This window comes from Trematomus bernacchii, unplaced genomic scaffold (assembly GCF_902827165.1).
Source record: "Trematomus bernacchii unplaced genomic scaffold, fTreBer1.1, whole genome shotgun sequence".
Classification (NCBI taxonomy): Eukaryota; Metazoa; Chordata; class Actinopteri; order Perciformes; family Nototheniidae; genus Trematomus; species Trematomus bernacchii.
The window spans coordinates 2691052-2704626 of record NW_022987797.1 but is presented as its reverse complement, the minus strand read 5'-3'; the positions used below and the strand labels follow the sequence as shown (position 1 = coordinate 2704626).

Sequence of the window (13575 nt, the reverse complement as noted above, 5' to 3'; positions counted from 1 at the left end):
AAACTAATTTTGGGGTTTAGGACTCATTCATGCACCACTCTGTAAAACAGTTGAGATTCTAGACAATCCCTTAAAGAGAACAAATGTAATCCCTACACATTGCCAAACACCATGAAATGATAATTACATTTGACCTACAACAGAAACAGCACACGTCTCCATTCTTAAGGACTACAGTACAGATGCACGGTCTTACACAGGAAAGATGTTCTCATTATTTGTCATCTAGTTGATCTACTTTTTAATTTGCCATTTGAACACAAAGTATGCGGACAAGAAGAATACTGCTAGCATTAGAGTCAAAACACATGCACACATATATTCCGCACATGGCAGTGATTATCAATAGAACATTTGGGAATTCTATACTTCATATTCAGACCTAAAGTCCTAATGTCCCTCAACTTTTCCGTTTCAACTTCCTTTAACCCTTGCGTCTGAATAATTTTGCTTTAATTTATGCATTTCTGTCCAACGGCCAACATATTTTGCTTTGCATCAGTGGAACCTGATACCTGAAAAGGGAGAATGCATATATGTGGCACAGCATGTGAAATAACACTGTAGCTCAGCAGGAACATAATCTCGTTTGAAAACTGCAATACTGCCAGGATTGAGGGGTTCCTGAATTGCTCTGAAATGTTTTAGCATTTTGCAACTTGTTCTTGTTATCAGGCCACTTGGAATAAGAATATGATGATTTATTCTTGTTTTTTCATTTTGTATAACTCACTCTGACTCGGCCAAATGCTTAAAGTATAAATGTGTAGCTACATACTGTTTTTCCTCTTGCATGATTGAATCTACTTGGCATAATGTAGGCCATTGAAAGGTCTCTGTTGGGTGAGCTAAGCCAATCTGGAGTTTCAGCCAAGTGTGAAATGGAAATTCTCTTTCTGCCTCCTGAGGCCCGGAGCATTTTACTCAGACAAATGACACTTGTAGGGGGGCGTCCCAACTCAGCAACAACTCAGCAAAGAAAATATGTCCAAAACCACAGCACTTGTTATTCATTTAACCTGAGAAAGGTCAATTGCACTTTATCTTCTTGTGTGAAGCTTGAGAAAATATATGTTTTTTTTTATCTTTTCCAGGTCCCTTCCCTTTACAGGAGGTATAGCAAAAACCAGATGCTAAGCTGCAAAACCATTTAGATCTGCTTCGTCTTGGCACTCAAATAAATAAAAAAGTTATCCAGAATCCTTATTTCAAGCTCCTGTAAAAGTCAATGTGTAAAATTCAACTACTTATTATCAGATGTTATTATTCTGGAACCACATACAAATTTAGACAACTTGCGATTGCGCAGACTACACAAACCAGACAACTGACAAGTTCCATTTTAATGGTCGAATTAATGTTTAAGAATTAGCAGATATGATCGGCAAAGTTTGTAATAATTCAAAGCTTGAACTGATTAAACTGTCTGTGGTGGTTAAACACGAGAAGCTGCTACCTTAAGGTTTGTTATTCTGCTATGTGTTAATAACAATTAGCACAGAGTTCAGCATATCTGTGCATTTAGCCATCCTGAGGGTCGGAACTCTGAGTCATCTGACAGTGAACTCAAAGTGACTGTAATCTGTATTTGTATTATAATAATACTATTGATAATGTTAAAACATTACTATGGTGTCTCTGTTGAATCTATAGATAGAATAATAAATAGAAAAGCACACTAACTAGGGAACAATGTGGAGCATTTAGCAGCTAAAGAGACAGATATTACCCTCAGTAGATGGTGGAGACCAAAAACAGAGCTAAAAGAGAGAATTAAATTCGACTTACATTCATCAAGTGGACCCAAACACAACTCCAAAGTAATGCTCTGTGTCTGCTATGTAGAAATAAGAAACTAGCCATATCAACACAACATTTGATTGTATCGGTTTAAACAGACTGCTGACCTGTCATGGATAAGAACATGGGTTTGACCTTTGACCCTGTTGATCAGTTGCTTGTGTTGAAAGCAGAGAGCAGTGTGTTGTGTCAGACTGGACTCGTGGGGCCTGTAGATCCATGTGGAGCCTGGATGAACTCAACAGAGTTTGACCTTAAAGTGTGGACTGACGTGTGACTCTCTGGCATCTGTGTGAGTCCTAGCCAGTTAGTAGTACATGTCTCTGTGCATGTGAGTGTGTGTGCGTTTCAGTGTTTCAAACTTTGCTTTATTCAAGCGGTAACCTCTGGTCCTGATAAGTGAAGCCAATGCAAAAGTGCCTAAACGCTGTATTCTCTCTACTGTGAGATATTGCATTTAAGAATGCGAGAACACAGCTTTCTGGTTAGAAAAGGGGCAACCATTTCCAACTTAAAAAGTAAAGTCAAATGGTCTTTTGAGCTTTATGGAAACTACTCATGGCAGTTTAACTATTCACATTTCAAAAAGAGTAACAAACAAGTATAACAGTCACATTTGAAAATACATACCAACACAAAGAAGTTAAAATGTCTGCAACAGCTGCAACAGCTGGACAAGAAAACGTCTATTTAGGAGGTTTATTTATATTTCCAAAACAAAAGTAAGAGTAGTTGGTGAATGATTCCCCTGCGCTGTAGTTTATTCAACAGAATAAAGAGGCAGACTGATGGGGCTGAGTTCCAGTTATTAGACTGGACCCCCGGAGGTCTGTGATTTACTGAGTGAGCTGTCAGGCCCATATGATGGTTCTGTTAAACCAATATTTTCTTTCTCTGCGTGGGGACAATAGGTCAAATAAAATACACATTTAAGAACGATTTAGGGGTTTAATCCTGGAGTGAGACAGAGAATATAAGTGGCAGAGGCAGTGCTCACATATCTTACTTAATACCATAACGTAAAAACACATATGTTAAAGTATAGAAGTATTATCAGCAGAAACACAAAAGATAAAGTACTTGTGCAATAAAAAATCATATTAATATATATGATATATGACATTACCAGACTGTTAATAGTAAGACGTCAATTTACAGTAAGAGGAGCATTTAAGAATTGTAGCCAACGTTTTCAGGTTCATATTTGTATTTTGTGTACTGCAGCACCTCTTTTCACCCTCTGTCTGAAACCAGAGCCCAGTCTGCTCTGATTGGTTAGCTGGCTGGCTCTGTTGTGATTGGTCAACCGCTTAAAGATGTCCTGCCCCTTAGCCTATCATGAGCAATGTGTTGGAGCGTTATGGCGCAGTTCCACTACAGCGGGGAGCTCGCTTTAAGCGTGCCGTGTCGTGCCGTACCCGTTTTTGGTTGCGCTTCCACTAGGCCTAGTTACGGCCCGGCCCGGCCCGGGGCCACTTTTTCACCTCTTTTCTGGCCCGACAAAATTGTGGTTCTATCGGGGCCAACAAACAGGGCTGAGTCGGGCTGAGTATGCTAAACTAGAGAGAGGAGCGCTGGCAAGAGGGCTCCAACTACAACAAGATGGACATATTTGACCGTGATTTAATTGTAATACACGTTTCAAAATGATGCCGAAGTAACAACATACTGATACCGGTTAGTAAAAACCATGAATTAATGCTTTGTCAAGTCTGCAGACAGACGGCAGGCGAAAAACCTTTTAAAATTCGTGTTTTTCTAGATGGAGATTGGCTAAGCTAACGCAGTATATGCCCCGACCGTCCACACTCACAACAACGGCCTATACAGACATAAATAAAGCAGCGACTGTATTCACCATGACACAGGCAGTCTGTGGTGTGTACTTGTTTAACTTTTGTCGAGTTTCTGAACATATATAAGGAGCTGTGAGCTCTGAGTGCTAACAGCTAACGGCTGTGTTGTGTTTTCTGGAGTTCTCACTGAAGATGACGTCACGGCTCCGCCTACACTGCGTTACTATAGTAACTACCCCAGTTCCTAAACTGTAATGGAAGCGCAGCATGAAGTGAGTCGGCCCTGTTAAGGCCCAACGCGGCCAAGCCGTACCGAGCCGTACCGAGCGTGGCCGAGGCCGACCGTGTAGTGGAAATGCGGCATTAGTCAATAGAAGAGTGAGTGTTACTTAGTGATGTCACTATGTTACAGAAGTAACAAAGGAGCCCAATGGGAAGTGTGTAGGAGAGAAACTCCCTCTGGAGAGAACTTTGAGAAATGTAGGCTTTGAAGACCATTTACATGCACAAAAACCTTTATAACAAACTACAAGAAAAAGGAGAACTCCAAAAAGCATAATAGGGCCCCTTTAAGTTAATAACTTGTGTATGTATTTAGTAAATATTCAATACTAGGGAGCATTAAATATTTGTCCATATGAAGATATTTCTGTCTAGAAAACAGGGATTAGTGTGGAAAAACAACGTCCTAATTCTGGTCCCAGTAACACTCATACTTACAGAAAAGAAAGACGTATTTTGCTTTTAACTGAAATGAAACTCCTAATTTCTTACTCTTTGATTGGTTACTTCAGCATCATGCTTACCAAGTTATTTATTTTAAACTATTTTAAACTGTTGGCTAATAAAAGCTTATCCTAATTGTGGTCAATAGGAGTAGTCTGAGCCTTCACCCATGCTGTGAGAAAAAGTAAGAAACTATAAGACTGAGGATCATTAATAGAGAGGTTTTGACTGCAATCTTGCTTTATTGGGCAGCACAGAGCGGTGAATTGCTACAGGAAATATGTTTGAGAGCAGACTGAGCCACCTCTTAATGGCTGTGAACGGTTAAAAAACTACAATGTGCCAAGTGTGTCTGACTGCACAGGAAACCCTAAATCTAATATATGTGACACATGAATATGACTTTCAGGTCGTATTCACAGACTAACGATTTGAACACCTAACCATTTTAGTCAATTGACACATGGACAAAGTTGCGATCTTCCCTATAAATTGACTATTCCAGAGTTGTCAACTTCTTGTAGTGAAGTATAGAATTCCTATATGGATCCTTAGCAGTAAACTTTACTGTCCAGTACTATTAAAAAAAAAAGGAAAAAAAAGTCTTGTTGTGTGTCCTATTACAATAAATCAAAAACTAGATGTGTCATATGATACTTTACTGAAAACATATTTCCATCGCTGGAACAATGGAAATGTGTCATGGTTTTGGATTTATGTTTTCATTTTTCCACCTTTTATTTTGAAATGTTTTCCTCCTTGTGTCTTGTCTGATCCTACTTCCTGTGTTTGCCTTCCTGTCGTTAGTTTCCCTGGTGTGTCTGATTGTCTGATTGTGTTCACCTGTTGCCCTTGTGTTTCTGCCTCCCCTGCCCAGCTGTGTCTTGTCCTGTGATTACCCTTCTGTGTATTTAGTCTTGTCTTCCCCTGTGCTCCTTATCTGTTCGTCGTCTCTTCATGTCCTTGTTCCCTGATCATCTATGCTTGTCCATGTTACCTGCCCGTTTTTGTTCATGTTCCTGGCTGCTTTTAAGTTTGTTCTTGTCGTGCTCCCCGGTTTTGTTTATGTGAAGTAGTTTCTTGTTTTTCCTGTTTTCAGCTTTTTAATAAAGCTCGCCTTTTGTTACTTGACCTTTTTTTGTCCTCTTACTGCATTTGGGTCCTATTTTTCCCCAACCCTGACAGAAATGTTGCTTTCCAAAATCTGATATCCACATTTGAAAAAGAAATCACTCCTACTCTTGAAGGAATTATTGATAGTTTTCTTGCTTTTTTATTTATCATGATTGTTTTCTAACCTTTCGTCACTTAACAAATAGTTAGCCATGTTGGGAAATAAGCTAATTTTCTTTTTGCTGAGCGTTAGGTGAGAAGTTTGATACCTCTTGTATGTCTTTACGCTTTATATGAGGCAACAGCCAGAAACAGGCTAGGTTAGCTTAAACAGCTAGCGTTGCTCTTTTTTAATGTAAAAAAATACATCCAGCAGCACCTCTTGCTATGGCACATTACGTTATCCTGGACATAACACCAAATAAAACCACATTTCACTGTATTTACTCTTCAGTGTTTGCACAGATTAAACAAACTATACAATATTCTAATAAACTAGCTAGACATGGCTGTTTCCCCCTGTTTCAAATCTTTTTACTAAGCTAAGCTAACTGGCTGTTTTTTTGTTTTTCTCACGGTCTTGTTTGGTTTGCAGTCATAAAGACACAAATAGTATAGTTATGTACAGGTTGTTCTGTCGTTGGTTTGGAAGGACATGGCCTCTACAGTAGGTATGTTCCTAGACATAATTGAAAACGTGTCTGCTGTTAATCTGCTGTCTCAGTACCGAGCTGCCATTACATCTGTGCTGCTGGACTACTTCCCTGATTGACACTTATTATTTCTTAGCAATTGAACAGCTTCATGAAACCTTCTTCTGCCAAAAATAAACACTTAAAATCCAGTCTTATAAAAATGTAAGAAGATCTCATGTGGAGCTACAGGAGTGGATGTCATCCTGCTGTGGATTCTTCTCTCAGTTCATCATTACTCCAGAGGGTTCAAGACCTGGAGGTCACCAAGCATGGGGCAGGATAATCTGTACGTTCACAAGATATTAGATGATGTCATGCAACTCATTTGAATGTGTGTGTGTGTGTGTGTGTGTGTGTGTGTGTGTGTGTGTGTGTGTGTGTGTGTGTGTGTGTGTGTGTGTGTGTGTGTGTGTGTGTGTGTGTGTGTGTGTGTGTGTGTGTGTGTGTGTGTGTGTGTGTGTGTGTGTGTGTGTGTGTGTGTGTGTGTGTGTGTGTGTGTGTGTGTGTGTGTGTGTGTGTGTGTGTGTGTGTGTAATAAATGGTGTTGAAGGCATCAGGGAATATAGCTGCTTTGTTGCTATAAATCACTGTGGCTGCAAATCTGCACACACACCCAACAGCCACCTCAGATAATTATGTGTATCACACCTTGTTAAGAAATGATTAATGCAACAGCTGTTTGTCATACACAAGATTAATACAGATACAGAACCTCAGACCATACAGTAGGCAAGAACACACACACACAATCCCCCAGGAGATTTTTTGAAATACTAACATATAAACTACGCATTCTGGTACACTCTGAGAAGAAAATAAATTAATCTATTACTAACCGACATATTAATAATATTTTCTGCCATTGTTTGTTTTTCACTTTGTTCTGACAGCTGAACTTGCTGCTCCACACAGAGAGAAGAGTAAAGAGGAGAGAGTCTGTGTGAATTACTTTAAATTGTGGGTAGGGTAGATAGCCCCCATTGTTCTGTGACCTGTCAATCATCAAACAGGGGGTCATATTTCATTATGTGTTCATTTTTATCTGAAGTTGTACCCATGGATGTATAAAGAGTAGTTCTACCGCAAAGTTATTCTCCGTGGGGACTTTTATTGAGAAGATGATCACTACGTGACAGAAGTTTTCAAGACAGTTTATGGTCTCCGGTACTTCCAGTCCAACGCCTACTGCATGCACAGTGTTAGAAAATCGGGCCTTCACTCACACATCTGCGACTCACTCGAAACGGGTCCGAGACCCACTTTTGGGTCGCGACCCACCAGTTGAGAACCACTGATATAGACGGTTTGGCCACACGAGGCCGACAGGGAAACGCAGATAACGATAACGGGTCCCAAGGTGGGTAGATCTGCGGACGCAACGCTCTGGGGGGCCAAACGGCTCCGTGTCTACATCCTATACGATCATTTTCTGATAAAGATGACGCAATAGCCCCGTGTCACCCGCGTCATTGCTGATGTGTTTCGCCAACAACAACAACAGTTTTCAGAGTGTTTCGAGCCAGGTCCTGGGCCCGTTCTCATTTCATCAAATGTCCCTCCTCGACTTCTCGACTCCTCGGTCCTCCGGTAGTGACCCGGAAATGAATTTTAGCGCGCCATGTTGAAGGACATCTCATTTCTCGAAATGCACATCGAGGACCGAGCATTGAGCGTCGAGGAGGCTCTCTGGAGGAGCTATAACCGAGGATACACTGATGGGTCCTCCACGGTCCTCCACGGCTCCTTCGTGGATGCATTTCCGGCAACAGAGATGTTTCAAAGAGTCGTGACGCACGGCCGGACTGATCTCAGCCAATAACAGCTCTGCATGCATCCCCTGGATATTATTTTATTAACTGCTTTCATCGCGACGCGATGTTTACAGTGAGAACAGCTGTGAGGTCCGTGCAGAAAGCAGAGCAGTGTGTAAAATATATATCACTCAGTATAACAGGCCTACTCTCTTTATTTGCTTTAGTTTAGTAGATATCTACAAACAAAGTCGATATTTTTCTAAAACCATTTAGTGTTTCACATAATAAAATACACAACGGCTGTAGCCTGATTATGCTTTAGGAGCTGTCGGTGCGTGTGTGTAGTGTAGGTGTGTGTGGTACAGTGTGTGCGTAGATGCAGCGGACACAGGTCTCAGTTGGTTTGGTGTCCTCTGCTTACTTGTAATACTTGTAAATAAAACTTTTGGCCCGTCATTTATTTCCCTCATTGTAGCGGTACTAGCGACCAGAGAGAGGAGAGGGGGGGGGGGATATATCCAGTCTCTGATAGTGTTACGTTATTATGAGAGTGCTCTGTTTGATTCTGAAATTGTATATATTTATATAAATATATACTTATGTGTGTGTGTGTGTGTGTGTGTGTGTGTGTGTGTGTGTGTGTATGTCCGCATCTGTAGCCTGTTGTCTAATTATACCGCACTGTGAATGAATTAAAAGTAAATATATAAGTCATCATGAACACAGTTCTGTCCATCAGACAGAGGGCTGCTGTGCCTCCTGTCATCATTAATGGACGTCTCTTTAAAATGACCGCTCAGAGGAGAGGAGTTCTCATTTCTCTAACCGCCTGCTGCTTCCCCTCCTTTCTCCTCGGCTCCCCTCCTCGGCTCCTCCGCTCGCATCTCCTGTGGGCGGGACTAAGTCTAGAGGATAGGAGTCAAGGAGGGGAGTCGAGGAGGGACATTTGATGAAATGAGAACGGGCCCTGGTATCTCGCAGGACAGTGCACCCAGCAGGTGCCTCCAGCAGACCCCCCCGCACGGCAGAGTTTCCGTTAGCCGAAATCTAAAATTCTCCGGTCAAAATGTCGCTTATTGTTTAGGTGTCCTTTGACACTCAGGCAGTCATATCATTAGCTAGAACTAGCTAGATCTGATCGATATGGACATAAACGCGAGTGAAGTCTAATCGGACAGGAGAGAGGGATCAGAGATCAGCTGCTGCTGACGGAGAAAAAGAGCCCTGCCTCTCCCCACCTCTGCTGCTAAATCCACCGCGGTGAATAAACAGAAGGGCAACCATGGAAACTATGCTCGGAAGTCTTCTTCGCTGCTTTTGGTGTATTTTGTGGCGGAAGTACAGCGCCACTTACAGGCCCGGCATATGTACTACAGCGTCTCCAGCGGGTCGAGCGGTCTCGTGTGGAAGGACACGTTTCTGGTGCCTATTGCATGTGGACGGAATACTTTTTTGATATCGAATTCGGTTCGTTTGCGTTACCGTTCCCGTGTGGCTCCAGCCTAAGACACTTGCCTTTTGTACATCCCGACCTCCTCTAGTTCAGTTCAATGCAGTTAAATGCAACATGACATTTCCCTAAAGCTTTTTAATATGGTATACAATGGAACCAACAGAGATTAAGAGATTATGGTAAACAACAGAACCATCATCTGTTATTTAGAGTACGAACAGTGTACAGCATCCAATAAAATGAGTTTATTATGTTTTATAAGTCTTAACCCTGTCATCTGCCCTTTCAAGATCACTTACACACTTCATTAAAGTGCAAAGGGGGCCTCCTCTGTATTGTCTCGAAACACACACCCCAGCAGTTAATGTGTATCACAGTGACAATAAAGACATTACACAACACTAAACATCTGCAGTGCACGCTTCATTAGACCGCAAACACACACTCTATTAATCTCATCGAGGTTTCATTCACTCGACGTGTTGGCATCCTCTGCGCTAATGAAACCATTGTTGAGAAGTCAGGGCCACTTATAGTGACACCAGTGAATGTGGAACAGATTTACACACACACACACTTTCCTTCGTGACAATTGCCAGCACTTTATTCAACAACAATTGAACCAGTGACCTCTTACTGAGACCATTTAATGACACACAAGGCCAGACCCCCCACTTCTGCCAGGACACACACACACACACACACACACACACACACACACACACACACACACACACACACACACACACACACACACACACACACACACACACATACACACACACACACACACACACACACACACACACACACACACACACTGCAGGAGAACAAATTGAACTGGACAGAACCGTGAACTCGAGAAACCTTGAACTGCTGCAGAACTAAAAGCTATCAAAAACAAACTAAGTAGTAGATGGTGGGAGAGAAAAAAGAAAGAGAAGAGGAGAATAAAGGGGAGAGAAAGGGGGAGGAAGGGGGAGAGTAAAGGGGGGAGCGAGGTTTGTTGTGTTGAGGTTTTCTCTGGCAGTGCGTCAGTTTGAGCTGCACTCACCGAGGGGGATCATGAGAAACTGACGCTCATCTGGCTCTGAGAGCAAAACCTTCATCCAACGGGGGGAGGAGAGGAAGAAGAGGGGAGACAAGAGAGGTTCGCACCCACACAAATATGAAGGGAAAAGACATGTAGAGAAGTTTACGTTAAAGGAACACTAGCTAGATTTACGCTGGATTTGTTTTAAACATGTATTTAGGATGTTACGGGATAAACAATCTCAAACAGAGAAAGGGAATCCCTTAAAGCAGTGCAGTGGGATGCAGAAACGTGATGTGGTTTACCCTGCTATTTGAAGTAATCACATCCTAACTCTGAAACTGAAACAAAATACTTCTAAAAGCTGAGAGGACGCCAGCTTTGGGTTAAAGGGAGTGGGCAGGGGGGGGGGATCTGATCACTGACCAGTTGCTTGTAAATGTGGGTTTTAAAGTAATCAGCTCATTGCAGTTGATGTAAACTTGTTCTCCGATTTCCTGACTTAAAACTATTACTTTCCTAACTGCAAACAGAGGAACTCTTGTGTGTATGAAGATGTGGTGACTTTGAGAGAGGGGGCAACATATTAGAAAACATTAAATGAACACCTATATAATATTGACCTGGTGGAGAAAAACGTAAAAACTATTGACCTAGTCTTTCCAGAAAACGTACAGGTAGTGTTTTTTGTTATATTTTACATTATGCTACAAAGTCGTCCGGATGGCTTATTTTTTGCATCACAAAGAATCCGTAAAAAGATTAATTGTTATTTTTCCATTTTTTTTTAAAACATTGAAGAATATAATATCTTTATAAGATTCAAGTCTAATAATTTCCACATAATAAGGCTATAAAGGCGGCTAAAAAAAGTTGACTTTGAGAAAGGGGAAACAGAAGTCGTAAAATGCTAACTAATTTCAGGATTTTAGGACTCATTCCTGCACCACTCTCCACTCCCTGTACTGGCACTGTTGCGAAAATAGAATACATGTGTTTAGAACAGAGAGAAGATTGAATGAATGTGAAGCTGAAGATACAGAGATGTAGTAAAACTGAAGTTCAGCCAAAGCTTCTACAAGAAGAATCATGTTTCTGCTGGTTTTCTTTGGAGATGTAACTCAAGACATGAAAATAAACTGTAACAAGCGTGCAGGGTATAAAACTCATGTTGGTTTCTCAGCAGTAACAGCAGATCAGAATGGATACGATAGAATAAAGCAACAGACACACCAACAACATGGGAAACCTGAGAACCAGCATCACTGCTATGTCACTTTGATCCTCTGAGCAAACTCATGATCACCTGTGGTTAAAACGTTACTTCAACTTAAAATGCAAACAACATCTACTGACATATGTTTGTTTGCTTCTAAATGTCATTGTGCCTACTCAAATGTCTTTAGTCTGCTTTTAAAGTTAAAAACCTAAATGAAACCTATTTCCCATTACTTCAATCATCTTTTATGTCCTTTAAACTGTAACGAAGTACAATTTTGAGGAACTCTACCTGAGTATTTTCGTTTTATGCTATGTTTATTCCACTCCATTTCTCTTTTCCTCCTCTACATTTTACAGCTTCAGTTAACAGCTACCTTGCTGATGTATATTAATCAATCAAACTAAATAACTGATGATATATTATTACAGGTTAAGCTATTGCCAGCAATACATTCAAATCAACCCCACCTTTACCAAGGTAGGTGCAACATTGACATTAATATCTCAATGATAATATTTCTTCAAAAACATTTATAAATACATATATATATAATTTTGAGATGTACTTTTTGTGTTTTAAGTATATTTTGATGCCAATAATTTTCACTTGAGTACAATTTTGAATGCCAGACTTTTACTTGCAAAAGAGAACTTTACACAGTTGTATTGCTACGTTTACTTTAGTAAAATACCTAATTACTTCTTCCACTTACTTTAATAAATTAAAGAAAGTCTTTCAATAACACCACAACAAATCTCCTAATGATCCATCACGCTAAAAGCTTATAGAACTTACCTTACTGGATGCCGAACCGGTTATTATTCCCAACTGTCACTCCGAGTCCAACACACCACAAGAGTCATATCCAGTGTGTGTGTGTTTGTGTTTGTGTGTGTGTGTGTGTGCGTGCGTGTGCGTGTGTGTGTGTGTGTGTGTGTGTGTGTGTGTGTGTGTGTGTGTGTGTGTGTGTGTGTGTGTGTGTGTGTGTGTGTGTCAATGGGTTTGGCAGCAGCCTGTTAGGCACTGATAGCGTTCAGTCCTGCAGCTGGAGAGGTTTTCACAGTGAGAGAGAGTCTGAAAACACAGCGCTGAATTAAGTTCCTCCTCTTCCTCTCCCTCTGCTCTCCTTCTCTTTCTCACTCTGTTTCCACCTCTGCTCTCCGCTCCTCTCACTCTCCTTCAGCTTATTATCCACTCCCTTTTTGTCTTTCTCTCCTCCTCTTTCAGCACTTCCCACTCTAACATCTGCTCCTTTCTTTTTGTCAATTAAAGTACCTTTATTTCCTCCTTCTTCACTGCTCATGCCATCATTCCTATTTTGATATTGATTGTTTAACTCTATAACTTTTCTTTCTTCCTTTCTTCTTTTTAACTTTCTTTCTTTCTTTCTTCTCTCTTTTTGTTTCTTTCTTTAATTTCTAACGTTCTGCCTTTTATTTCTCCCTCTTTTTGCAATTTCAGTGCATGTCATTCTTAATTTCTTATCTGTATCTCTAGCTCGCACCTCTCACCCTCAGCTCCTCCTTTCTCTCCACTATTTTCTTCTTATTCAGTCTTACTCTTACCATGCACTCACACTTTCTTCTAAATCTTTCCTCTTTGTTTCTTCCGTATTGTCAAATCCAATGCCTCTTTTTAACTTCCTTGCTTCTCTGTCTTGGGGATACTTTTCCCTGTTTCCAACAACTGTGACCTAATCATTTAAAACTCCTTAAACTTCACTACAATTTACTGTTCTTTTTCCCGAAAGTGTTTCAGAATCCCTCTCCTTCTCCTCTCTCCTGTTCCCCTCCCCCTCTCCTCTCTTAGAGTATATCGTGTTTGTCTTTAAACTACAGAACTTGGCTGCGGCTCAGACCACATACATCACTGACCCGCTGCTTTATGTCCTGACGGATGGTTGTGCCTTTGTGAAAATAAACATTGCATACTGAACCTATACTCATCACACCATCCGTATGTTTGGAGACGTTTTCTTAGCAA

General features: G+C 40.9%; 1 protein-coding gene across 1 annotated transcript in view; it reads right to left on the bottom strand.

The window, feature by feature from the left end:
• The window catches only part of ripor3 (RIPOR family member 3), a 90801-nt gene extending 78304 nt beyond the window's left edge, over window positions 1–12497 (bottom strand). Inside the window, exon 1 of the mRNA XM_034149933.1 lies at window positions 12388–12497. The gene's annotated coding sequence lies outside the window, so the exon portion shown is untranslated. The remainder of the gene's footprint in view (window positions 1–12387) is intronic.
• Window positions 12498–13575: the final 1078 nt, after the last annotated feature.